Source organism: Pongo abelii, chromosome 17 (assembly GCF_028885655.2).
Source record: "Pongo abelii isolate AG06213 chromosome 17, NHGRI_mPonAbe1-v2.0_pri, whole genome shotgun sequence".
Lineage (NCBI taxonomy): Eukaryota > Metazoa > Chordata > Mammalia > Primates > Hominidae > Pongo > Pongo abelii.
In genome coordinates, this window is record NC_072002.2 from 51219741 (window position 1) to 51245269 (window position 25529).

At 34.8% G+C, this 25529-nt stretch overlaps 1 protein-coding gene and 1 long non-coding RNA gene across 9 annotated transcripts in view; one reads left to right on the forward strand and one right to left on the reverse strand.

Moving 5' to 3' along the window:
* KIAA1328 (KIAA1328 ortholog) overlaps positions 1 to 25529 on the forward strand; it is a 387444-nt gene that overhangs the window by 57012 nt on the left and 304903 nt on the right.
* The window catches only part of LOC103892970 (uncharacterized), an 88878-nt gene that overhangs the window by 51063 nt on the left and 12286 nt on the right, over positions 1 to 25529 (reverse strand). The gene's annotated exons all lie outside the window — the stretch shown is intronic.

Below are 25529 nucleotides of genomic sequence, written 5' to 3' on the forward strand. Positions count from 1 at the left end.
ATTCCAGAGAAATACTTGTTCTAATTTGTAACAGGGAGTAAATCTGTATGTGCTGCCATTTCTAGGCAATCAGAACGACACTTAACAGTATGTGCTATAGCTTCCTTTGTGCCTGATAAGGCCGTCCAGCTGTTCTGCTGCTGCTGTTATGCTGCTAAGCACATACTTGTCAACTAAAAAGTACAATAAGAAATTTGGGCATAGTGTTGGAACTTTATTAAATTCTGTTCCACTGCTGTAATTGAGCTGGAACCTCCTTGTATTTGGTATTCTTTCTAGTTAAAGCTTTGACAGTCCTAGGAATTCTGCTCTGAAATCATAAAAATTAAAAAAAAATTGATTTTACTGTATAGATGTTGTAATTGGTAAGTGTTTACGCGGCAGCATAATGCTGCCAAATCCTTCTTATGGAGCAGAAAACTATTGGGTTTAGACCTAGAGGGGTGTGTGTGTGTGTGTGTGTGTGTGTGTGTGTGTGTGTGTGTGTGTGTGTGTGTGTGTGTGTGTGTGTGTGTGTGTGTGTGTGTGTGTGTGTGTGTGTGTGTGTGTGTGTGTGTGTGTGTGTGTGTGTGTGTGTGTGTGTGTGTGTGTATAGCATTATTTGTAAGAAGATAAAGTAAAAACATATTTTAGGAGTGTGTTAAAATAAGCTATTTCTGAAGTTTCTTTTGAATAGGTAGAATTACTTATCTTTGGGTGTTGTATGCAGCAATATTGATGTAGAAGAGAAGTCTCTAAAGTTAGAGTGATGGATCTGCCAGCTAAACTAGCGTGTGAATGCATGAAACCACCATTGTTTTTATTGGCAGTATCATCATTAACTTGATTGTTAATAATTGTTTCAAAGATTCTGCAAATGTCAAAAATGGTCATGTGTTGACAGTAACTATGCCTTTGTGAATACCAGAGAAATGGAAGCATAAAGATAAATTATAATAATTAGCTTGAAAAATACAAGACTGTAGCTATAAAAACAGAGTCCTGAATTTTATTTTCCAAGCAGTGGGAGTTCATGATAGGAAATTAATACAATCAGAATTCTCAGAATTGATTTGCTGAGTATAACATGAATAAGGCTTGTTGGCTTCACAAGTCTAGATGAGTGCTTTTTCAAATATTAATTGTTTCTACATCTCTAGCGTTTGGATAATCATCTCCAACTTTCTCTCTCTTTTTTTTTTTTTTTTGGCCCACTTTGACTTCATTGCCCTTGGTTGTTGACCCTCAAGATAGATTGTCTTTTGTGTTTTTCTTCCTGCTACTTTTTTCTCCAGATTTAAAGGAATGCTGTTTAGTCAGAATTCATAACAAAGTGCTCAGCCAGTTTTATTTACTCTTCTACTTCTCATGAGGAGTAGTACTCCAGGTCCTAGCATTTTCTAGAAATGATAGGTTAGGAATGCTTTCATTTGCAACAAAAATTCAATTTACAGGCTCCTTTATTTCTCACATAACAAGAACTCTGGAGATCATGGAGATTTCAGTGGTTTAACGTTTTCAGTGCTGGCAGCTTTACAATTCTCTCAGGTTTTTTTAATGGTTGCTCCAATTCTAGGCATTACATTTCCATTAAGCCAGGCAGAAAAGGGGAAGAGGTCCTGGTAATTATGACTCCCTCTCCCTCTTTTTAAAAACATAAAAACTTTATGAGAGCACTCCCTACTCCCCACCCAGTAGTCTTTTATATGATATTTATAAAAGTCCTGAATTTTATGATGTGGCCATGGTAGGCTGCAGAGGAGGCTAAGAAAGTGAGCATTTAGCTTGTCCAAGTTATGTAGTAGAAGGCAGCACTGGAGAAGAAGACTGGAAATGAAGTCAGCCCCCAACTCTGGTAGCAGAGGTAAGGGAAATACAATTCACTCTTTGTATGGAGAGGAGGTGGTGATACTTTAACCTTCCTGGGACAAAAAATCTATAGCATACAGTGGAATTGGGATGAGTTGGGGAAAGTTGAGAGAGATTGGTAGTAGACAGTTTAGAAAACCTGGCCACAGTTAGAGTGGGCCCTTGTTTGGTAAAATACTTAAGAAAATTTTGTGGTTATCTGGAAAAGTAGAATCTAACTCAAGTAGACTGTTATATTTAGCACTCTCTGGGTCAAGATTAATTCTATTCAGTGCTAAACCAGTCTCTACTTAGCATGGCTGTGAATGGTTTCTTTTGTCAGGCTAAATATTATGATACCTAGGTGATTGTAGTGACACTATTTTTCATGTTTTCCTCATGATTTAACTCAGGGGGGAACACACTACTACTTTGGGCCACATCCAGTAGTGTGCCAGCTAATTCCAGCCATACCCATTCCTTTATGTATTGTCCATGGCTGCTTTTGTGCACCAGCTGCAGAGTAATTGCAGCAAATACCCTATGCCTTTCCTAACCTAAAATATTTATTATTTGACTCTTCAGTAAAGGTTTGCTGGTCCATGATTTATCTTATAAGCTAAGAAAGGAAAGGAAAAGACATGTGAGTGAAGTCAAAGACTTTTAGTCATGTGGCATAGTCAGACTTATATTACATATAGTAAAAAGGAATTTGGCCTAAGCATTTCTTTATTATTGTAAATAAGGATTAGAGCAAATGTTATATCATTGTCAAAAATTAAAATATTTTAGTTGGTATAACTGGTTTAAGTTTTTTTAATCACCAAAATATAGGTAGTATTTATAAAACTTCATTATCATAGAAGGAAGAAAGGAAGACATGATTTTTTTAAATGACATTTATGGTTTTTATTCCAAGTAGATTGCTCAGGTGCAAATCTCCTTTACCAGAATAAACCTGTCAAAGGTTAATATAGATGATTTTACAGTACATAAAACTCTATAAAACTTAGAAACATAAAACAAGGTTATAATTTAAAATAATATAATTTTAACTACAGATACATTTATCTATCATACATGAATGATTCAGACTCTTACATATACATGGAATCAGATAATTTCAGATCATTTTAAAATCTGTTTCTGTGTGAGAAACTATATCCATTAATTCTGATTTTTGGCATTTTAAAGATGTATTATACCAACATTTATGGGGTTTTTGTTTCAAAAGTTTGAATAACTTGATTTATTGATCAACTGTACAAACACAGACCAGTGCCTTAGTAAAAAGGAAAAGATATTTTATGTGTTTGCATCAGGATCAGCCTGTTGAAGGGTTTCTTCTTGTAGAAAATTGTGAATTTATTATTAAAACATAAAAAGTCTTAGTAACATTCAGTCTTTAAGCAAAGAAAGTTTATTTCTGGAGAACTTAACCATGTAAATGAATGTGCCCTTTACAAAGCCAAGCGGTCTGATGAACTTAGTAGGTTTTTGCTTGGCTGGATGAGTATGAAAAGAAAGATAAATCTGAAACTTAAAGAGAAATATGTACAATAACAATAATTCTGAAACATGTTAGCATGTAATAGTGTAAGACACAGAGGATGTAGCCATTATAAAATTTGATTAATATTTAAGCTAATTGTATTTCTAGAACATATGACTCAGATCAATGGTGAGTGGTGGTAAAATGCTTATATTAGAAAAGTACTAAAGTCTAATGTTTGCTGACTTCACTGTTTTAACTGGCATAGCAAAGGGAGGTGACAGCAAAGAAAGCACAGTGGGATTTAGAGTCATAATCCCATTTTAGCACTGAGTAGCTGTCTGATCCCTTGGGAAAGTTACTGAACTTCTCTGAGTCTTTTGTTTATAATATGTAGATAACTAACATGCCTTCTTTGCAGGCCTATTGGAATTTGATAGATTCTTTACATTATATGTGTAAAGGACCTAGTCTAAGTAGCCACTGAATAAAAAATAGCAATTCTCATTTTTACTATTATTAATATGGATGAGGGATGAGATGACTAACCCAGGTTTCTCATTTCTGTGCCTTTCTTCATTGGGATTTAGTTGATTTTCATTAGATTATGCAAGGGTTGGGCTGCTTAGTAGCCCAGTAGAAGAATGAAATTGATCTTTCCTCTGCTTTATCTTCTGATCTCTCTGGAAGGAAAAACCTCTCTGTACCACTTGCACCTGTTGAGTGCTCATTGGGAGGAAACCAAGTTTTAGTTTCCTCTTCCAGAAATCAAACTGACAGAGTTGTGGTTTTTTTGTTTGTTTGTTTGTTTTCCACATTCTGGTCTGTTTCTATTATCTCTCTGACTAGGGCTTAGTAAATTGAAGGGGGTTTAGAAAGGTGCTTGTAGCTCACATCCTTGAGCCCATTGCATGGGTGGTCATTTTAGAAACTGCTCTTCAAAGAAAGAATTTTAAAGGAACTAGCTTTTTTTTCATTCTTTATTCTTTTTTTTTTTTTCAAAAAAAAAAAGCAAAATCACCTTTATTTGCATATGGTATGAAACTTAACTTGGCATATCCAAATCAATGATATTATCAATGTAGAAGTAATAACCAGTCAGAAGATAAAAATGGCAGAAAAAGAAGTTTAAAATGTCAATAAAAAAAATATGTCTGGGCGCCGTGGCTCACGCTTGTAATCCCAGAACTTTGGGAGGCCAAGGCAGGCGGATCACCTGAGGTTAGGAGTTCGAGACCAGCCTGGCCAACATGGTGAAACCCCGTCTCTACTAAAAATACAAAAATTAGCCGGGCAAGGTGGTGCGTGCCTGTGGTCCCAGCTACTCGGGAGGCTGAGGCATGAGAATCGCTTGAACCCGGGAGGTAGAGGTTGCAGAGAGCCGAGATTGTGCCACTGCATTCCAGCATAGGTGACAAAGTGAGGCTCCATCTCAAAAATAAAATAAACCTAACAGTAATGTACAAAACGTTTATGAGGAACATTTCAAAGACTCCTGAGAGACAAAAGCAGAGTTGAACGAATGGAAAGACAGCCCTTGTTCATGTGGATGACTCAACAAAAAATGGTATCAGATATTCTCCTAGTTCATATATGTGTAATGTAATTCTCCAAAAAGATATATATGAATGAGATTTTTTCTGGAGCTAGACAAGTTGGCTATGAAATTCATGTAGAGAAATATGCAAAATTAACTAATCAGCCTCTTATAAAGAAGAGCCAAGAAGGAAGTGATTAGGTCTCTATCAAAACATGGTAGATGAATAAACAACCAGCCTACTAAAGCAGATAGAAAGTTTAAAGATAAATCCAATTACATATGAAAATTAAGAATATAATTGAGATAGCATTTCACAACTGTGACAACAGGATGGACTTTGTAATAAATAGTATTGTGACAGCTGGAGAGTCATTTGGAAAGAGAAACAATTGGAGCCCATGCCTCATACCATACACCAGAATAAACCCTAAGTGAATCAGAAGTCCAAAAAGTGAAAATATGAATTATGTACATATATTGAAATACCACTCTATATTCAAGAAATACATATAATTTTAAAAATTGTTTTAATTATTTTATTTCAATAGTTTTTGAGATACGGGTGGCTTTTGGTTACATGGATAAGTTATTTTAATAACTGATTTCTGAGATTTTGGTGCACCTGTCACTGGAGCAGTGTACATTGTACCCAGTATGTAGTCTTTTATCTCTCACCGGCTTTCACTCTTCCCCCCTCTGCTGAGTCCCCAAAGTCCGTTATATCATTCTTATGCCTTTGCAGCCTCATAGCTTAGCTCTCACTTATGGATGAGAATATAACGATGTTTGGTTTTCCATTCCAGAGTTACTTGATTTAGAATAATGGCCTCCAGCTCCATCCAAGTGGCAGCAAAGCTCATTATTCCATTCTGTTTTCTGGCTTAGTAGTATTCCATTGTGTGTATACCACAGTTTCTTTATCCACTCATTGGTTGGTGGCCACTTAGCTTGGGCCCATATTTTTGCTATTGCGAATTGTGCTGCTATAAACATCCATGTGCATGTGTCCTTTTCATATAATGGCTTGTTTTCCTTTGGGTGGATACCCAGTAGTGGGATTGCTGGATCAAATATTCATTTACATTAGTAATATTACATTAGTAACTATTAGTTTACATTAAAGGAACTAGCCTTAATCTTTCTGAGGACTGTATTAAGAATGAGCCAAAGATCCTATAATGTCTGTGCTGAAAATAGGTAAGAGAAAATTCACAAGATTTTTATATGATTATGTGAAAGAAATCATTCATTGCGAATAAGAGTAATACGCTGGAGCTATCCAAAGCTTTGTATTTAACTATATATCTCATCCCTGCATAGGAGCCAGACTACCATGATTTGTCACCATCATCTGTTAGACTTTTAACAAGGATAGGAACCATACTGCAGGAAGCTGTGTCATAGATCTTGGTGGAGTGGTATGTCAGGAGAGGTAGAAAAAATTTTCACAAAAAAAGAATGTAAGTTTCAAGAGAAAAGGTCTCTCCTTTTTAATGTATCTTTCTGGCCCTTCAGAAGAGAAGGCAGATGTTCTAGTCTTTGAAATAGTTTTGGGAAAGTAAAAAACCTAAAGTTCTTAAAATGAAGAAGACTGTAAGTAGAAGAGAAGGGATATGGACGAAGAAAGGGTATTTTGGTGTTTGGCAGTGTGGTGTACTAATATAAACACCTTATCAACTTTGATGAATCTTGGCCTTTTTGTTTTGAATAAGTATTGGGTTTTTGTTTTTTTTGTTTACAAATTGAATTATTTAGTGAAAGAATATATTGTGTACTTGGATAGGGCCACTTTGTTCCATTTAACAAGCCCTAGAAAATCCTGTTTTACTGACCTGATAATCACGAATACTACAGAAGTTGTATTTCTTGAGGCCATTTTATTTACTCTATGTTGCTGTATAAATTTAGCAGATTTTGGAGCATTGTTATTATAAATTGTCCTGGAATGACATTTTATATCAGACTAACAGTTTGAATGATTCTTTCCATTTGTATTACAGAGAAATAGGCATACTTAAAGAAAGAACTGATTGTTACTTATTTTATTGTTGTCTAAACTATTCTTAAAGATTATTTTTGTTCTCTTAAAAATATTTAGTTACTAATGCTAACCACAGGGAGAAATTGTGACAAAAGTTTGTAGAAAGTAAAGAAATTCTATGCTCACTATTGGGTACTATGCTTACTTAGCTGGGTGACCATACCCCAAACTTCAGCATCATGAATATACCCATGTAACAAACCTGCACATGTACCCCTGAATCTAAAATAAAAGTCGAAATTATTTTTTGAAATTATATAAATGTAACCATATACTAAAATTCATCCCAATAAGAGTCTCTAGGGGTTAAGTTACTCTTTAATAATGAGTTATATTTACACTTTACTTTTTTGGAATTCATTCAGGAAATAAGAATAAAATGAGGCACTCCTCACCCACTCCAGTCCCGTATGTATGAACTTACTTTCTCTCTCTTTTTCTGTCTCTCTTTCTTTTTTATTTATTTATTTATTTTTTTGAGATAGAATCTTGCTGTGTCACCTAGGCTGGAGTGGCATAATCAGGACTCACTGCAGCCTGGATCTCCTGAGCTCAAGTAGTCCTCCCACCTCAGCCACCGTAGTCACTGGGACCACAGGTATGCCCCACCCCACGTGTGTGTGTGTGTGTGTGTGTGTGTGTGTGTGTGTGTCGACAAGGGTCTCTGTGTGTGTGTGTGTGTGTGTGTGTTTGTGTGTCGACAAGGGTCTCGTTATGTTGCCTAGGCTGGGTTCAAACCTCTGGGCTCAAGTGATCCTCCCATCTTGGCCTCCCAAAGTGCTGAGATTACAGACATGAGCTGCCACACCCAATAGAACTTTTCTTATATGACAGTTTCTAAAGCTGCCATATGGATAATAATAAACTTATTATTTGGTGTCTAGTTTTAAAGCTTATTGCAGATTAAAAGCAGAAAATTAGAAGTAGAGAATGGAGCTGCTGTGAGACTATAGAAATTGACAGAGGAGTTGATAGAAAAACTATTAAAAAACACATAAGAACTAAAAATACACAGCAGCCTAGAACTCTGCCCACTTAGATATATCTCAAGGACATCATATATTAAACACAACATGGTATTCAGAGGCAAGACAGTGTTAAATTGTTTTTATCCTTTTAGAAGTATTAGTGCTTTTATTACTAAGATATCTTGCATTTTTATATTGCTTTTCTATTTACAGAGCACTTTCACTTATGCATTTTTAATCTTCATAATAGCCTGGTTAACTTAGGTGAGGCAGATACTCTTACTATCATTTTACAGGTCTGGAAAGGTAATGAAACAGCCCATTGCAGAGCTAAGACTGAAATTTCTTGACACCAAGTGTTCTGCTTTTTTCACTATACCAAATTATCTCTGTAGCAGTGAATGATACAAATATCAATAAGCCTTACTTTTTAAAGCACAATTTTATAAAAATGTGTAATATATTTATGGTGCTTTTTATCCAAAGATGGTTAAAAAATTTTTTGGTATTCAAAAGCATATACCTTAAGTTACCAGAAAATCCAGATATGTAGAATGTTTAAGCAATTTTCTGTATTTTGACATCTCCATTCAGTCACCAGGTCTTACTCATTTTCCCTTGAAACCTTATTCCTTGCTATTTTCACTGCTACCTGACTTCATTCCTTGTGTGCCTGCCTCCATTGTTTCCAACTGTCCTTTGAAAGAGTTCATTCCATTACTGTTGCCAGGTTAATTTTTCTTAAGGACTACTTTTCTTTTTTTTTTTGAGACAGGGTCTTACTAGGTCATCTAGTTGGAGTGCAGTGGTGCAGTCATGGCTCACTGCAGCCTTTAACTCCCAGGCCCAAGCAATCCTCCCACCTCAGCCCTCACAAGTAGCTAGGACCAGAGGCATGGATCACCACACCTGGCTAATTTTTGTATTTTTGTAGAGATGGGAGTTTCCCTATGTTGCTCAGGCTGGTCTCGAACTTCTGGGCTCAAGCGATCCTCTCACCTAGGCATCCTAAAGTACTGGGATTACAGACGTGAGCCACTGTGTCTGGCTTTAAGTTCTGTTTTTATTACATCACTTGGCTTTTTTATACCATTCCATAGCTTCTTATGGCCTAAAGGACCAAATGCATATTCTTGATTTTGACATTCAAGCCCTCCATTACTAGTGTCAAGTAACGTGTGTGACCTTCATTTTTATGGCCCCCACATACCAGCTAAGAAAGACTCATTGGGTTTTCCTACTTATTACATCTAATTTCTGTTTCTTTGTCATTGCTCATTTTACTAATTTCCTTCTTCAAAAATTTTTAAAGTCATCTTCCCCAATACATTTTTAAAAATAGTATTTGGCTCATAGCATTCATACCTGTACCAGCTGCCCTAACTTGTGCATCTTCTTATGGTTCTTTGGGCACTGTGGTGTACTTGAAACAGTCCTGAATTTTTAGTAAGAAAACTTATAAGAGATCTTGGATCAGCTTTTTTATACTTTTGTGACTTTGATAAGTCATTGAATGCATGAACATTTCAATGACATTTTAGAAGAATAAGCTGCTTTGCAAAGGCTTTAGGCTAGAGTAGGGGTGAGAAAGTGAAGGCCATGAGGAAAAGGAGATACTGTCATGCCAAAGGGCATCTATGTGAAGGGATGTTTTGGGGTTTGTTTTAAGGCTGGAAGAGATTTTAAAGATCTGCTTCATATCTTCTAGCACCTTTTCTGATTTTCAGTTTTTCTTCTCTAAGAATGGGACGAATATTTTTTAAAAATTCTAGTAAGTTTATCTAACTGCTAAACATGTATTTTTTGGAGTAGTGTGAGAAGAGATGGTGCTTTTCAGCCCCTTTGCCTGCTATTCTGGGCTTAGCAAGGTTCGTTTGCTTATGTATTTATTTGTTACTTAAGTATTTGCTATGGACTGAATTATGTCCCTTCAAAATTCATACGTTGAAGCTCTAACCCCCAGTGAGACTGTAGCTGAAGATAGGGTTTTTAGGAGGCAATTAAGGTTAAATGAGGTCATAATGGTAGAGCCCTAATCCAATGACTGTTGTCGTAGAAGAAGAGCAGAGCAATCTCTCTGTCACACACCACACCCCCACATTGTCCTGTGTGAGGCCACAGCAAGAAGGTAGCAGCCTGAAAGCCAAGAGAGCCCTCACCAGAAACCAAACCCAATCAGACCTTATTTTGGACTTCCAGCCTCCAGAACTGCGAGAAAACAAATTTCTGTTGTTTAAGCCTCCCAGTCTGTGGTATTTTGTTATGGCAGTCTGAGCAGACTAAGACAGTACTTAATATGCACTTAGTTCTTTGGTAATTTTTATTCTAATTATCAGCTTAAAAGGCTTTTCAGTGTGTTTGTGGAGGGTAGTGTTTCTAATATTAGTGTATTTTCAGATATCGTTCTCTGATCATTTTAACTTTATTTTCTTGGTTGGGTGTTAATACATTTTTGAACAATAATTTTTAAATATTTTGTATTATTTTTTGATGAGATTTGATTTTTGGCAATCTCGTTGCCTTATTATCTGAGACCCTTTTAATATATATGATATACTCATTTTATAATTAAAAAGATAGCTTAACTTTCCAAGCTTGATTTTGCTTTGGTTTTGCTGTCTTCGATTTACTGAAGGCTCCAGACGTGGAACCTTAACATCCTCAGAGAGCAACTTCTATGTTGCTTTATAGTGAGTGACACTGCAGTTCAAATAAATGTGGATTGGGGCTTCTCACCTGGCTCTAGTGGCTAAGGATTTCATTTCTTTTTGATACCCACATGTAAATAAGCTCAGCAAACTGAAATTCAAAAAACATTTATTTGCTACATCTTTGTTTAATTATCTTTTTTTCAGTGATGGTTCTGTTGTGGGTAAATGGTACTAAACCTGTATAGCATCATTTAAAATTACTTTGGAAAGTTTCAACAGTTCTTGTATGAAGAAATAGACTTTAAATAAATCAATCGTATAATTATCATTCAGGGTATTATTTAGGATTATTGTTTAGCCTTTTACATTACTGATTTTCCTTAAAGGGCTATCTGATGTACTCTTTTCAGCTACATCTGTTTGCCATACCACAGCCTGTAATTGCTTTACATTTGAAGAATATAATGAGTGACTTTATTAATCAGTAGCAAATTTGTCTCAGTATTCTTAACCTTAGGATGGCCTTAACTTATGAATAAATGATTTAAATGGTAATACTCTCACTTAAGTTAGAGACTTACGCAGTAACATTAAAAAAATTGTACTCAAGATTTTGCATTTCAAAACTAATTTTTCAGAAGTAGTAAATATAATTATGGTATGCTCATGAAATAATTAGAAGTCAACAGAATATCTGAATTGTATCTTCCTATAGAAGATGGTAAGGATTATCACCTTCCCCCAGTTTTATTATCTTTTCTTAATACAGAATCCCAGGCTATTGAGCATCTTATTTTCTTGAACCCTCAGGCTTATGAAGAGCAGAGCCAAATGGAGAAAGAATTCTTCCTGTCAGAACATCCCCAAGCAGTTTGTGAATTTGTAAATAAATGTGGCCTGGAAAATCCAGGCATCTAAAGATAATACTGTGTTTCAGTTAAACCGGTCAGTTTTTCAAATAGTTGTTATAATGGGTGTGTTTTATTTTTTGGTTGTACCTATGAGACTTTGTTTCACACAAAAACTGATAAACACAGGAAAAGTGTCAAGAGGCAAAGGAGAAAAGAAGACAAGAGAGAGAGATAAAACCAACAGAAATGGAGGTTAGATATAGTAATTGCCCTAGTGAGAAATTTGCACGGGAGAAAAGTTGACAATAAGGACAGCCTATGATATGGTGACACAAGAGATTAGTTATTAGTGAGTTCAGAGAAAAGTTTCCAAGTAGCCACCTCTGTCTTACTATGATATTCCCAAGGCATCAGTGAGGCAGGCTAAAAGCACAAGGACTAGTTCAGAAGTATAGAGGAAAATGGGGTTAGAAGAGGCTTTAATATGATAGTGAGCTTAATCATTTAGAGATGTCACAACATTTAGAAGTATATTCTTTGTGTAACATTATATAGTAGCTTGACATGGCAGAGAATTAATTTGATGTATTGCTAAGGCAGCTTTTTTCCCCCACTTATTAAATTTAAAAAAATTATATGGAAAGCCCTATTGGTAAATCTTTAGTTAATTACAAATTGATGTCTCAAATAATGACTTATCTCAATGAAATAAGCACAATAGTATTTTGAAAACTGAACTATTTATCACACAGGATTATCAAATGATCCAAAATATGTAACTGTTTTAGAATTATGAAGTTCTATGAAAATATAAAGACTATAAAATATTTTCTTGGCCTGAAAAAATTTACAGCATAAAAAATGGATGTGAAGACATATTTAATATATATCTTTCAAATGTTATCTTTTATTTCAGATGTCATCTTCTATTTGAAGATTTTTGTTGTTTTGCCTTTAGAGTCCTCATTCAGATTTCTGTTGCCTGAAAAGTAACTAGCTTTCTGGTTTTTGAAAAGATAATATGCTTTTTGAAGCAAAAAGTTTTTTTGATTATGTGAGGAGCATCCCTTTTAATTTTCTGAAGCAGTTGTAAGGATGTTTGTTGCTAAAAATAAGTCAGCTAGGAATTGCTAAAGAGTCTTAGCATCATGTGTTCTGACAAGGCATAGAAGAGATCTCAAGGAAAATAATGCAGAAATCAAGCTGAGAAGGCTCTGATTAGATGGAACCTACTTCAGAATGTTTTATGAAACTATATCAAGATCAGTCTTCCTTGCACAGATAACAGGAAAGGCCAAAGTGACAGTATTCAAAACAAGATATATGTTTATTTCTTATTCATATAAAACTTATCTGGTGCCAGCAATTTTAGGCTGGTATAGTGACTCCACAGATTATAGGGAGCCACACTTTTTTAAAGTCTTGGCATTTCAAGCTTCACCATGATTTGCAATTCTAGTCAGCAGAACAGAGTCTGTTAATTTTGGAAAGTTTGTTCTAACTTTGGTTTTAATTTTGTTTTTCCATTTTTGAACTTAGAAACACAATTAAGTTTTGTATGTTGATTTTATATCTTTTGACCTTGCTAAATTCTCACTTATTAATTCTAATAGTTGTTTTACACATTTCGTAGGATTTTATTTGCAGTCATGTCATCTGCAAATGGAAAGAATTTTAGTTCTTTTAAATCTTTATGCCCTTTATTTGTTTTTCTTGCCTTCTTGCAACACCTCCAATTAGGTATTAACTGGAAGTGATGAGAAGAGAACATCTTCATCTTGTTCTGTATCTTAGGAAGAAATACATATTTCATCCTTAAGTTTGATGTCACCTATAGGTTTTTGGGTTTTGGTAGATGCCTTTTATATCACATTGAATAATTTCTCTTTTATTCTTAGTTTGCCAAGAATTTTTGTTCTTGTTTTTTGCTTTTACTAATCATGAATGGACACTAATTATTTATAGCACTTGACTTTTACTATATGTTTATTGTCTGTTTCCTTCATAAGTAAGGCATTATTTCTGTCTTGTACACTATTGTATACTGAGATTCTAATACACTACCTTATGCACAGTATGTAGTCAGTAAATAAATACATGTTACATGAATGAATTATTAAATCAGAGTTGCTTGATCAGAAAAGATCTGACTCAAGAAAACTTGCTCGTTAGTGCTGAATCTGCATAATCTGGCACTCTACTGCCACCTGGTGATAGTATATCTAAATTGCAATAAAAGCTTCTCAGGAGGTGAATAAGCATGTGAGCTAAAACTGCAAATGATTGGACCAATGTGGCAATTATAATTTAAAAATATACTTATGATATGTATCTGGACTGCATTTGAGATTTAGCAAATATATTTCACATTTAAAAGATGCTGAAATGTTTTCTGTTTTCCTGACTGCTAGGAAAGAATGAAGTGGATCAGTTAAATTACATGTTAAAGAAATAGAATAAATTGGGAAAGTTGGCAGAAGTAGAGTAAGAGCAAAGGCATATTTTCTATATTTGAATTCCTGCTCTGTCAGCATTTTCTTGCTGTAAGGTGCCAGCTAAATTTTAATTTTAAAGAACAAGAATTTTTAACTTCTTAATATCTTGTATTAAATATTTAATATATTGCAAGAAAATCCAGCTTGTGGCCAAAAATGAAATTTAATGCTTGTTCTTAAAAATTCAATCCTTTGGTTACACAGAATTCACTGAGATTTAAGTGTAGAATAGAATGGGATTTCTGTTATATCAGATAGTTTCTTGGAATGAAATCATCTATCATCTACACTGTTATGATTACCACTATATACTTTCATTTCTTAGCCTCCCTCCAAAAAAACAAACCATGTGCCAAATATATGTTAGTAAAAGTTTTTAGAGATGCAATTCAAATATTAAAATTTTCTTATTGGTGTTAAAATGGTCAATCTTGTAAAATGTTGATAATTTTACATAAAGGTTAGCCCTTCTTATGATCAAAATACCCTGAGATGATAGTGTTGGAAGTACTGTTTTAGTAATAAAGATTATCATGTGGGTAAGTTCCCTACAAGGCCCATGATGGTAATGCCCCTAGATTTTGTCTTTAAAGAAAACTGCTGAGAGGCAATAATTTTTTTTGTATGTGTCCCATTTTCATTAATGCATGGTAATTGATGGAGTTGCAGTGACTTGTAGCAGTAATGAGTTCTAAACATAATAATGCACTCTTTTCTAATAAGTGAGCACTGCTGGGGTTTAAAAGCATACTAAATCAGTTGCTTTAGTATGAATTTATTAGTTTTTTTCAGCATTAGCTTTAATAGTAGTTATTTACATAAGCGTACATCCCATTAACCGCCATCAGGGCTGGAAAACATGCTGAACTGTTCATATTTTCATATAATTATTGAACATAATGGTTTCATTTGCATTTCTAAACAGTGATGTTTCTGTCAGCCTTGGAAATAGTGTCTTTACGCAGTCCCTATTTCACATCAACTTATTTGACATCGTTAAATTTTATGCTAATGTGCTTCCCTAGAATATCATCAGTAGGACAGATGCTTGTGCTTTAATATACAAATCAGGGATGCTTTTCCATCCCCCAAATGGCAAAGGAAATTTTTAAAAATCCGCACTTTTAGATACAGAGCCTGTCTCTATATAAATGGGTTTATGAAGTAAAACTTTCATGGTTAAATGTTATAATCTGGTTGTCTCTTCAAAATGCTTCGTTATGAATAACTATATACCTGACTAGGTTTGGTTTTGTTGTCTTGAATGAAGAGGTGAATCTTGATAAATATCATGTTCCTTATGAATATTTAGAGTTCTGCTTCTGAAATGTTGATCTTGAGATACGAGTTTTTCAGTGGCTTTGAATATGTTGGGCCACAGTGTTAGTTCTTAAAGTATTCTCTATATTTTTGTTTCTTTAGTCACTTAACCCTGATTGTAATACCTTATGGTGGAAGCTGTTATGTTAATGTTCTTGGGCATCTTAGCTTTTTGTTTACATTTAAAAAATGTTTATTGTAAAATGAGTCACTTGGTGGGGGAGGCATGTCAAATGTGACAGCAGAACTAATGTGGAAGGACAGATTTATGGCAAAACTCTCTGCCTTTTGGAGCACTATCAGCTTGTCTATGTGCACTATTAGCTTTTGTTTCTCCAACATTTGTGGATGCTTTTGTGAATGCTGTCAGTCAGATGTCTGGAAAATTTTAAACAAGAACCACCAACTAAAGAATTGTTTTGAGAGTTGATTCAGATGTTTTTGGCAGTGAGACAGTGAACATAAAGTCACTGCCAGTTTTTGGTCTTTGTGGACCTCTTCCTTTCTTGTGTCTGACAGCTCAGGGTGGCATTTTACTGTTGACTCTTAATGGACCTGCAGTGCTATAGCTGAGTCTGCACAGTTCAAAATGCAAGGTTGGCAGTCTAGAAAGATTGGGTAAAGAAGCAGCTTTGAGAGGAGTTCCTGCCCCAAATTACTTGCTAAAAATATATTAGAACTGATATAGCATAAAACTGATACAGCATAAAAGGATTATTTGGATAGAAGTGTTATTTGGCCTAACAGGTCAGGAGGCAACATAATTTTTGCAGTGACTTCTGTTTCTTGAGGAGTTGCCAGGAAAGAAATATGATAAGGATTTTGAAGAAACTACTATAGAGGTGGAGTTTCATAGCTGTTTATTTTTATTCCAGTTTTTTTCATTTTTTTCTCTATAATCTCTTAAAATGGTCTGAGATTAGCACTTTTCACAGTTGACTCTTCTGAACTATCATGTTGGAAACATTGGACGTGCTCTTCTGTCTAGGGAAAAATGTAGCCTTCATTTTTGCCACATGTGTTGCCAGACCAGACATCATATGAAAGTTAAAAAAAAAAATTCTGAAAATCCAGCCTCACTTAGAAGTGAGGCAATATTTTCATCTCTTTATAAAGCTATTTGTGATTGCATTTTTCACCAACAAGTTTTTTTGCTGGGGCGTTGGTGGTACGGGCAGTTTGCCACAAAGCTGAAGAAACACATTGTGTCACCAAAAAATACAATTTACATTTTTTCTCCCGTTACAGATTTCTTCTTTTTCTGGAAAAAAGTTTAACATTGAAATGAAAATTTCATTTGCCTTTTTAGTATTAACGTGCCGTGATATTTAGTCTAACAACTTGTCCCTGCATATCTCTGTTGCTGTAACACTTTACCACCTTCAAGATGGCAAAGGAGGTGTGTTTTAAGTGCTATGCCACTGGTTTTCAATCCTTGACCTCAGAGGAAAAAATAATTCTACATTGTGTTTTATGACAGCTTCTCTGTATGTTTTTTGTAAAGTTAAATATTCTAGACAAAGTCAGGTATTATCCATAAGATATCAAACAATTGGGAGAACTTTACCTGCTTGGTTATATTTATTTCCTCTTTTATAACCAGGGAAACACAATTACTACCTCTTTTTTAGAGATGATGAAAGTGCTTAGAAATAAAGCTCCAGCACCCTTAAATGCCTGAGCTCCACCTGTTCTACAAGGCTGTGGGGACTCTTTGGCATCCTCTGTGTTGCATCTTTTCACTGAAACTTTAATTTGAATATTTGATTTTTCACCAAATGTATTTTCTTTATTTTTTCCATTGTTAGGATAATTACCCTTAGAATTCTGTAGCTTCTGGAGATATTTACAAATATATATCTGTTAATCTTTCCTTAACTCTATGCCTAGTGCTAGTATTTAAGGACATGGGAGCTTAGGGACTACTTGATAATTAATGCCTTATTCGATTAAAAAATTTTAACCTGTGTTTTCCTGACTTTAAAAATAATACATGTTTATTATGGAATATTTTAGAATAATATGGAATATTGCTTCATTCCCAAATCATCAGTGTGTGTGATATATTCATGTTTTTCACTTAATCATCACTGTAATAGCTGGATGAATAACGGTAGGTCTCGTTTGACATTACAGTGAAAGTTGAAGTTTTCAGATCTCTTGCCTTGAATTTTGTATCAATTTTATTTTATTAAAGGCAGAATATTAAATATCTCTTTAAAATACAATGGAAAAAATCAGCCAAAAGAAGTTTAATGCCTTGTATTTAAAATAATTCTTGCCAGTTCAATTGTGAAAGTTCTCTGCTCAGTTTTGTGGTTAAATGATTAGGTCTTCCCAGTGGGAAAGGGAAGAAGGACTGAAAAGAAAGGGAAATGTAAAATTGAGGTGACTTTAGGGGAAATGTTGGGAATAGAAAATTTCCATGGAGTTCATTTAGTGCTTCAAACACCTTTGCTCTGCTAAGGCAGGTAGAGAACTCTGTATTGTGTGCAAATCACTGACCTCACTAAAATTCCAGTTTCTTCTCTGCAAAATGAGGAGTAAATAATAGTATTCATTCCAGCAGGTTTATTGTGGAGACTAAATGAAAGAATGCATATTAAATGCTTTGTACCATGACTAAGCACATTAGAATCATTCAAAAAGTGTTATTTATTTTCTGTCATTGACTCTCCAGAGGTGTGCAAAGCTAAAGTGACCCTGGCATCTTTACTCTTTTTCCTCCCATCTTCTAGTTCCTTGCTATTACAAGCATAGTCTATGGGTTTGCAATGTCAGCATCACCAACAATATGGGGAGCTTGTTAGAAATGCAGATGCTTAGGCCTCATGCCAGACTTCACTTTTTCAGAATCTGTGTTTTAATAAGATCCCCAGGTGATCTGTACATTGAAGCACTGTTTGTACTCATTTCTTGGAAAAAACAATGTAAAAGTCATGGGCAGTAGAGAAATATATCCTTTTGCTTTCGCTTTCTTTTCTAAGATCTCACAAATTTGTAGCTTTGGGTGATGATGGGATGTGGAGTCTATTCTATTAACATGTATATTGCTATTATTACCGTTATTATCATAGCATTATATTTGCATATATATAGCATATATATGCTATATTAACATAGCATAATATTAATATAAGTGGATTATCCTGAAATTGTCAGAAGTGTGGTTCAAAGCTTCTATGTGCATATTGATTTTCACCTACTTGTTGTATCAGTTATTGAGAAAGGGGTATTAATATCTCTGAGTGTAATATATTTGTGGATTTATCTATTTCTCTTCACAGTTCTGTCTTCTTATATTTTGAAATTCCATTTTTAGATGCACAAAGTTTGAGATTATGTCTTCTCCTAATGAATTGAACCCTTTATCATTATGAAATGACCTTGTTTATTCCTGGTAATATTCTTTGCCCTAAAATCTACACTACCTAATATTTATTGACCTACTCTAGCTTCTTCTGATCAGTGTTATTATAGTGTATCTTTTTGTATGCTATAACTTTTAAACTAATTGTACCTTTGTATTTAATGTGCATTTTTTATAGCCAGATCATACACGGTTCTTGCTTTTTATTCCAATCTGACATCTATACTTTTAATTTGGATATTTAGAACACTTACATTTTATTTGATTCTTGATACAGTTAGGTTTGAGTTTGTTTTACAGTTTGGTCCATTTGACCTTTGTTCCTCTTTTCCTTTTTTTCTGTGTTCTTTTGGATCAATTGAATGTTTAAGATTTTCAATTTTATCTCTTTTCTTGGCTTATTAGCTATGGCTCTGTTCTGTATTTAGTGGTTGCTGTAAGGTGTATCTATACACCTTTAACAAATCAATTAACCTTCCAGTGATGGCTTATAATACTTTAGCTACTTTATGATAGTATAATACTATTTTTCTCTTTTTGATCATTGTGCTGTTATCAAGATATATTTTAATTTTATACCCACATTTTATTTTTATATTTGTTAAATAATGATCTTGTAAGGTGATATTTATTTATTGGGATGGAGTCTTGCTCTGTTGACCAGGCTGGAGTGCAGTGGCATGATCTTGGCTCACTGCAACCTCCGCCTCCTGGATTCAAGTGATTTTCCGGCTTCAGCCTCACAAATAGCTGGGACTAGAGGCATACACCACCATGGCACAGCTAAGTTTTATGTTTTTAGTAGAGATGAGTTTCATCATGTTGGCCAGGCTGGTCTTGAATTCCTGACCTCAAGTGATTTGCCTGCCTTGGTCTCCCTAAGTGCTGGGATTACAGGTGTGAGCCACCATGCCTGGCCATGTAAGGATATTTAAATAAGGAAAATAAATTTACTTCCTGTGCTCTGCATGACTTTGTATAGTCCACATTTTTGTTATTCCTTCTGTCTGGCAGACTTTCATTAATAGTTATTGTAGTTATGAATTCATTGCTTTTGAATTTACAAAAATATCTTTATTTTGCAAGTTGTACTTTTCTGTTCAATTTTTTTAAAAATGTTGCTCCACTGTCATTATACTGTCATTTCTACCAATGAACCGAGTTACCCTTTGTTCTACTGACCACCTTCCTTTTTGCCTCCAGATACAGCCCATCCACTGTCTTCCATATCTGGAAATTATTGGGCAACATCTCACAGTGCTGACAAGTACTCAGATTATCATGATGGCAGATGGAGATTGATGACCAGAGTGTTAAGTTGGCAGCTAAACATGAGCTCAGATTGATGTCTTCAATGCCAATTAATTTAGACATGGATTATTTTAGGTTTCTTGCCTTTCTTGTCTGTAACTTCTCATTCAGTGAGAACCCTGCCTCCCAACTTCTGCCATCTATTTAATTGCTCAGTGCCAGTATAGGTTTATAGTGATTTTAGAATTATTAACTCATATTTCCATGGGAAACAACTTATAAACTACAGTGCTAATGTATACTTCCTTCTACCTTTAGTCTTACTATCACCATTCACTTTTTAAAGTTAACTTAGGTCAACAGCTTTCCTCCCCTCTTTCAATGAGGTTATTACATACATTTGTAATATAGCTAGTAGTTCGTATTCCATCCTAGAATCCTCCAATCTCCTAAATGATTTTTAAAATATTTTCCTATGCTAAGATTCACTTTTTTGCAGCAAAATTGTGTTTTAACAAATACAAAGTGTTATGTATTCACCATACAGTATCATACAGAACTAATCTACCACCTTACAATATATTCTATGCTTCACCTATTTAACTCTGCCTTCTCCCCAAGCCTCAATCAACCTCTGATTTATTTGGAATCTGTATAGTTTCTGCCTTTTGCAGAATGCTATATAAGTGGAATCATGCAGTATTTAGCCTTTTCAGACTGGCTTTTTAAACTTAGCAATATGCATTTAAAATTCATCTATATTTTTTCATTGCCTAATATTTCATTTGTTTTTAAGAGTGAATAATAGTCCATTGTATGGATATACCATAGTTTGCTAACCTACTTTTATTAATTTTTAATTTTTGTGGTACATTAGTAGATATGTATATTTATGGGGTACATGAGATATTTTGATATAAGCATGCAGTGTGTAATAATGCACTGATTTATTAAAGCACATCTTGGTTGCTTTTGGCTTTTGGTAATTATGAAAGAGCTACTGTAAACATTCATGTGCAAGTTTTCAAATCAGTTAGGTAAATACCTAGGAGCATGATTGCAGAAGTGTATAGTAACACTGTGTTTAGCTTTGTAAGATGCTGTAAAGTTTTGATTGAGATTGTGTTGAGTATGTATATCAATTAGGGAGAATTGGATTTAATATTGAGCTTTGCAATTCATGAACGTGGTACATCTCTCAAGTTATTTAGATGTAAAAAGTTTCTTCTGTGAGTATTTTGTAGTTTTCTGCTTGCAGATCATACATCTGTTGTCATATTTTATCTACTTTTTTTTTGTATTTTTTGAAGATTTCAGACCCCAAATTTTCATTGCTGGTATAAAGGAATAAAGTTGACTTTTCTATGTTGATCTTGTGTCCAGTGACTGCCAAACTCACTTTTTAGTTTTATGAGGTTTTTTTTGTAAATTCTTTGCAGTTTTTATGTGAGCAATTGTGTTATCTGTAAATAAGGACAGTTTCATCTTTTCCTTTCTAATCTGTATGCTTTTTATTTCTTTTTCTTGCCTTGTTGCACTAACTAGAACTTCCAGTACAATGTTGAAAAAGCTGTGGTAAAGAGCATCCTCTTCTTGTTCTGGATCTTAGTGAAAAAGCAAATTACTCTCTTACCATTAAGTATGATTTTTAGCTATAAGTTTAACATAGATACCTTTATTTAGGTTAAGGAAGTTCTTTTCTATTCCTAGTGTGCTGACAGTTTTTAGTTACAAATGGATGTTGAATTTTCTTGAAAGCTTTTTGTGTGTAAATTGATCTGATCATATAGTTTTGCTGATGATTAATTTTGAATATTAACCAGCTTTGCATTTCTGGGCTGAAGCCCACTTGATGTTGAAATGTTATCTTTTTATGTGTTACTGGATTTTATTAGTTAATATATTGTTAAGAATTTTTGCTTAAGGAGAGACAGTCATTAGTTTTCTTGGAATGACTTCATCTAGTTTTATAGCATCATAGTGCTGGCCTGAAAGAATGAGTTGTGAAGCATTTCCCCCTCTTCAATTTCCTGCAAGAGTTTGTATAGAATGAGTTTTAATCTTTTCTCTTAAATTCGTGTTAAAATTTACTAAGAAGCTCTCTGAGCCTGGAGTGAGTTTTTTCCCCTTTCTGATGGAAGCATTTTTAACTACAAATTTGATTTCTTACAGGCCCTATATGGATTTAATCCATATGGAACCACTCAGATTACCCAATTTTTCTTGAGTAAGCTTTGGTAGTTTGTCTTTCAAGGAATTTTTAAAATTTTATCATTGTCTTTATTTATATGTCTCAAGTTGGAGTAATATAGGAATTTAAGAATTAACTGAATTGGTTAAATTATATCAATTTTAACTAACTTGCAATAAAAACAGCAAATTTCTTTCGAACTTAAAAAAGGAATGCGTAAAACTTAGTTGTTTTCTCCTTATGGAGAGGAGTTGCTGTTTGTCATTTCTTAAGCTTTGTGTCCTATCGTTGACTAGAGGGAGACATTGTTCTTAAGACGCTAAAGTAATTTATTTTTATTTATTTTAGAAACTTACAGACAGTTCAACTGTCTGGAACCTATAAAATTTTTTTTGTTTTCATGACAGGGTCTTGCTTTGTCACCCAGACTGGAGTGCAGTGGCATAATCATAGCTCACTGCAACTCTAGCTCACTGGCTCAAGCGATCCTCTCACCTCAGCCTCCCAAGTAAATAGGACTACAGTTGCGTGTCACCACACCTGGCTAATTTAAATTTTTTTGTGTGTGGGAAAGAAAGGTCTTGCTGTGTTGCCCAGGCTGATTGAACTTTTGGGCTCAAGCAGTATCCCCCTTGGCCTCTCAACGTGCTGGGATTATAGGTGTGAGCTACCGCACCTGGCCCATGAAGGTTTTTAATAGCTAATTATTACCATGTTATTGCAAACTAACTTGAGAGACCGTGTGACCAGTGTTAATATATTTATCTAGGATTGCAGAACAGAATTTGCAGCTGTGTGAATCCAGAATATATATTACTTATTATTTGTATACAAACATAAAATTATGAATTATTTATAATAAATTATGTTAATTGAGCAGTTCTCCCCTTTTTATAATGTACGGCGTTATGAAATGAACATTATTTATAATTTAAGTTCACAGAAGAATCCCTGTTTTCAAAGCCAAATTGGAGTAAGCTTTCTTATCCACCTAGGCTTACTTAGTAGTGCCAGAATTGAATCAGAGTCTATGTGGTAGATTTGGTCCCAGTTCTTTTTCTGCTTCCTATATCAAATTTTCCACATGGCTTTGAAGATTCATATATTTACCCTTCTGTTGACTTTGAGTATAACTTACCCTGACCAAATAGAATAAGGCTGAAGTGATAGCTAATATGCTATTTTTTTATTATTATACTTTTTAAGTTCTAGGGTACATGTGCACAATGTGCAGGTTTGTTACATATATATACATGTGCCATGTTGGTGTGCTGCACCCATTAACTCGTCATTTACATTAGGTATATCTCCCAATGCTATCCCTCCCCTCTCCCCCCACCCCGTGACAGGCCCCGGTGTGTGATGTTCCTCATCTTCTGTCCATGTGTTCTCATTGTTCAATTCCCACCTATGAATGAGAACATGTGGTGTTTGGTTTTTTTGTCCCTGCGATAGTTTGCTGAGAATGATGGTTTCCAGCTTCATCCATGTCCCTACAAAGGACATGAACTCATCCTTCTTTATGGCTCCATAGTATTCCATGGGTGTGTATGTGCCACATTTTCTTAATCCAGTCTATCATTGATGGACATTTGGGTTGGTTCCAAGTCTTTGCTATTGTGAATAGTGCCACAATAAACATACGTGTGCATGTATCTTTATAGCAGCATGATTTATAATCCTTTGGGTATATACCCAGTAACGGGTTGGCGGGGTCAAATGGTATTTGTAGTTCTAGATCCTTGAGGAATTGCCACACTGTCTTCCACAATGGTTGAACCAGTTTACAGTCCCACCAACAGTGTAAAAGTGTTCCTATTTCTCCACATCCTCTCCAGCACCTGTTGTTTCCTGACTTTAATGATCCCCATTCTAACTGGTGTGAGATGGTATCTCGTTGTGGTTTTGATTTACATTTCTCTGATGGCCAGTGATGATGAGCATTTTTTCATGTGTCTGTTGGCTGCATAAATGTCTTCTTTTGAGAAGTGTCTGTTCATGTCCTTCACCCACTTTTTGATGGGGTTGTTTTTTTCTTGTAAATTTGTTTGAGTTCTTTGTAGATTCTGGATATTAGTCCTTTGTCAGATGAGTAGATTGCAAAAATTTTCTGTAGGTTGCCTGTTCACTCTGATGGTAGTTTTTTTTGCTGTGCGGAAGCTCTTTAGTTTAATTAGATCCCATTTGTCAATTTTGGCTTTTGTTGCCATTGCTTTTGGTGTTTTAGACATGAAGTCCTTTCCCATGCGTATGTCCTGAATGGTATTGCCTAGGTTTTCTTCTAGGGTTTTTATGGTTTTAGGTCTAACATTTAAGTGTTTAATCCATCTTGAATTAATGTTTGTATAAAGTGTAAGGAAGGGATCCAGTTTCAGCTTTCTACATATGGCTAGCCAGTTTTCCCAGCACCATTTATTAAATAGGGAATCCTTTCCCCATTTCTTGTTTTTGTCAGGTTTGTCAAAGGTCAGATGGCTGTTGATGTGTGGTATTATTTCTGAGGGCTCTGTTCTGTTCCTTAGTCTATATTTCTGTTTTGGTACCAGTACCATGCTGTTTTGGTTACTGTAGCCTTGTAGTATAGTTTGAAGTCAGGTAGCGTGATGCCCTCCAACTTTGTTCTTTTTGCTTAAGATTGTCTTGGCAATGCGGGCTATTTTTTGGTTCCATATGAACTTTAAAGTAGTTTTTTCCAATTCTGTGAAGAAAGTAATTGGTAGCTTGTTGGGGATGGCATTAAATCTATAAATTACCTTGGGCAGTATGGCCATTTTCATGATATTGATTCTTCCTATCCATGAGCATGGAATGTTCTTCCATTTGTTTATGTCCTCTTTTATTTCATTGAGCAGTGGTTTGTAGTTCTCCTTTGTAAACCTGTGCTTTAACAGGAGGCATTAAGTGTTTCTGCTTGCCCTCTTGCTTTTCTGTCATCGTCATGAGAAATATACCCAGGAAAAGAATGAAGAGTCTGGAACTAATCCACCCCCTAGCTGCCCACTGTAGATATGTGCCATGTATTATCAGTACCCCAAAAGTCCCCTTGTACCTTCTTTCAATCACTACCACTCTCCAATGGTGGCTTTCCTGACTTACGAACCACAGATTACATTTTACCCTCTTCCCTTTCACATCCTATGTTTAGCAGAAATTCTGAGGGAAAATTAGCCTTACGCTAGAGGCTGCCCAGATCTACCAAAAGCCCTCTTAGTTTTTTACACTATCTTATGATGAAAAGATAACTTTATAAGACAGTAAACTAATGCCTAGGTTTAGTTTATAAAAATTACTAGAATCACCTTACAGTGATTCCTAAGGTCTTGGCATTTTTAGCCTGTTATTCTACCTCTTCTATAAGAATACTCTAGGAATTCAAATTGTGACTATGAATTCTTGTTAGCCATCAAATAGGCATGACATTCTTTACTGTAAAATACTTAGCTTTCCGAGGCAGGAGAGAATACTAATGAGTGTTTAAATAGAAAAAGACCTTGGTTATATATCAATTAACCAGATTTCTATTTTCTCTTTA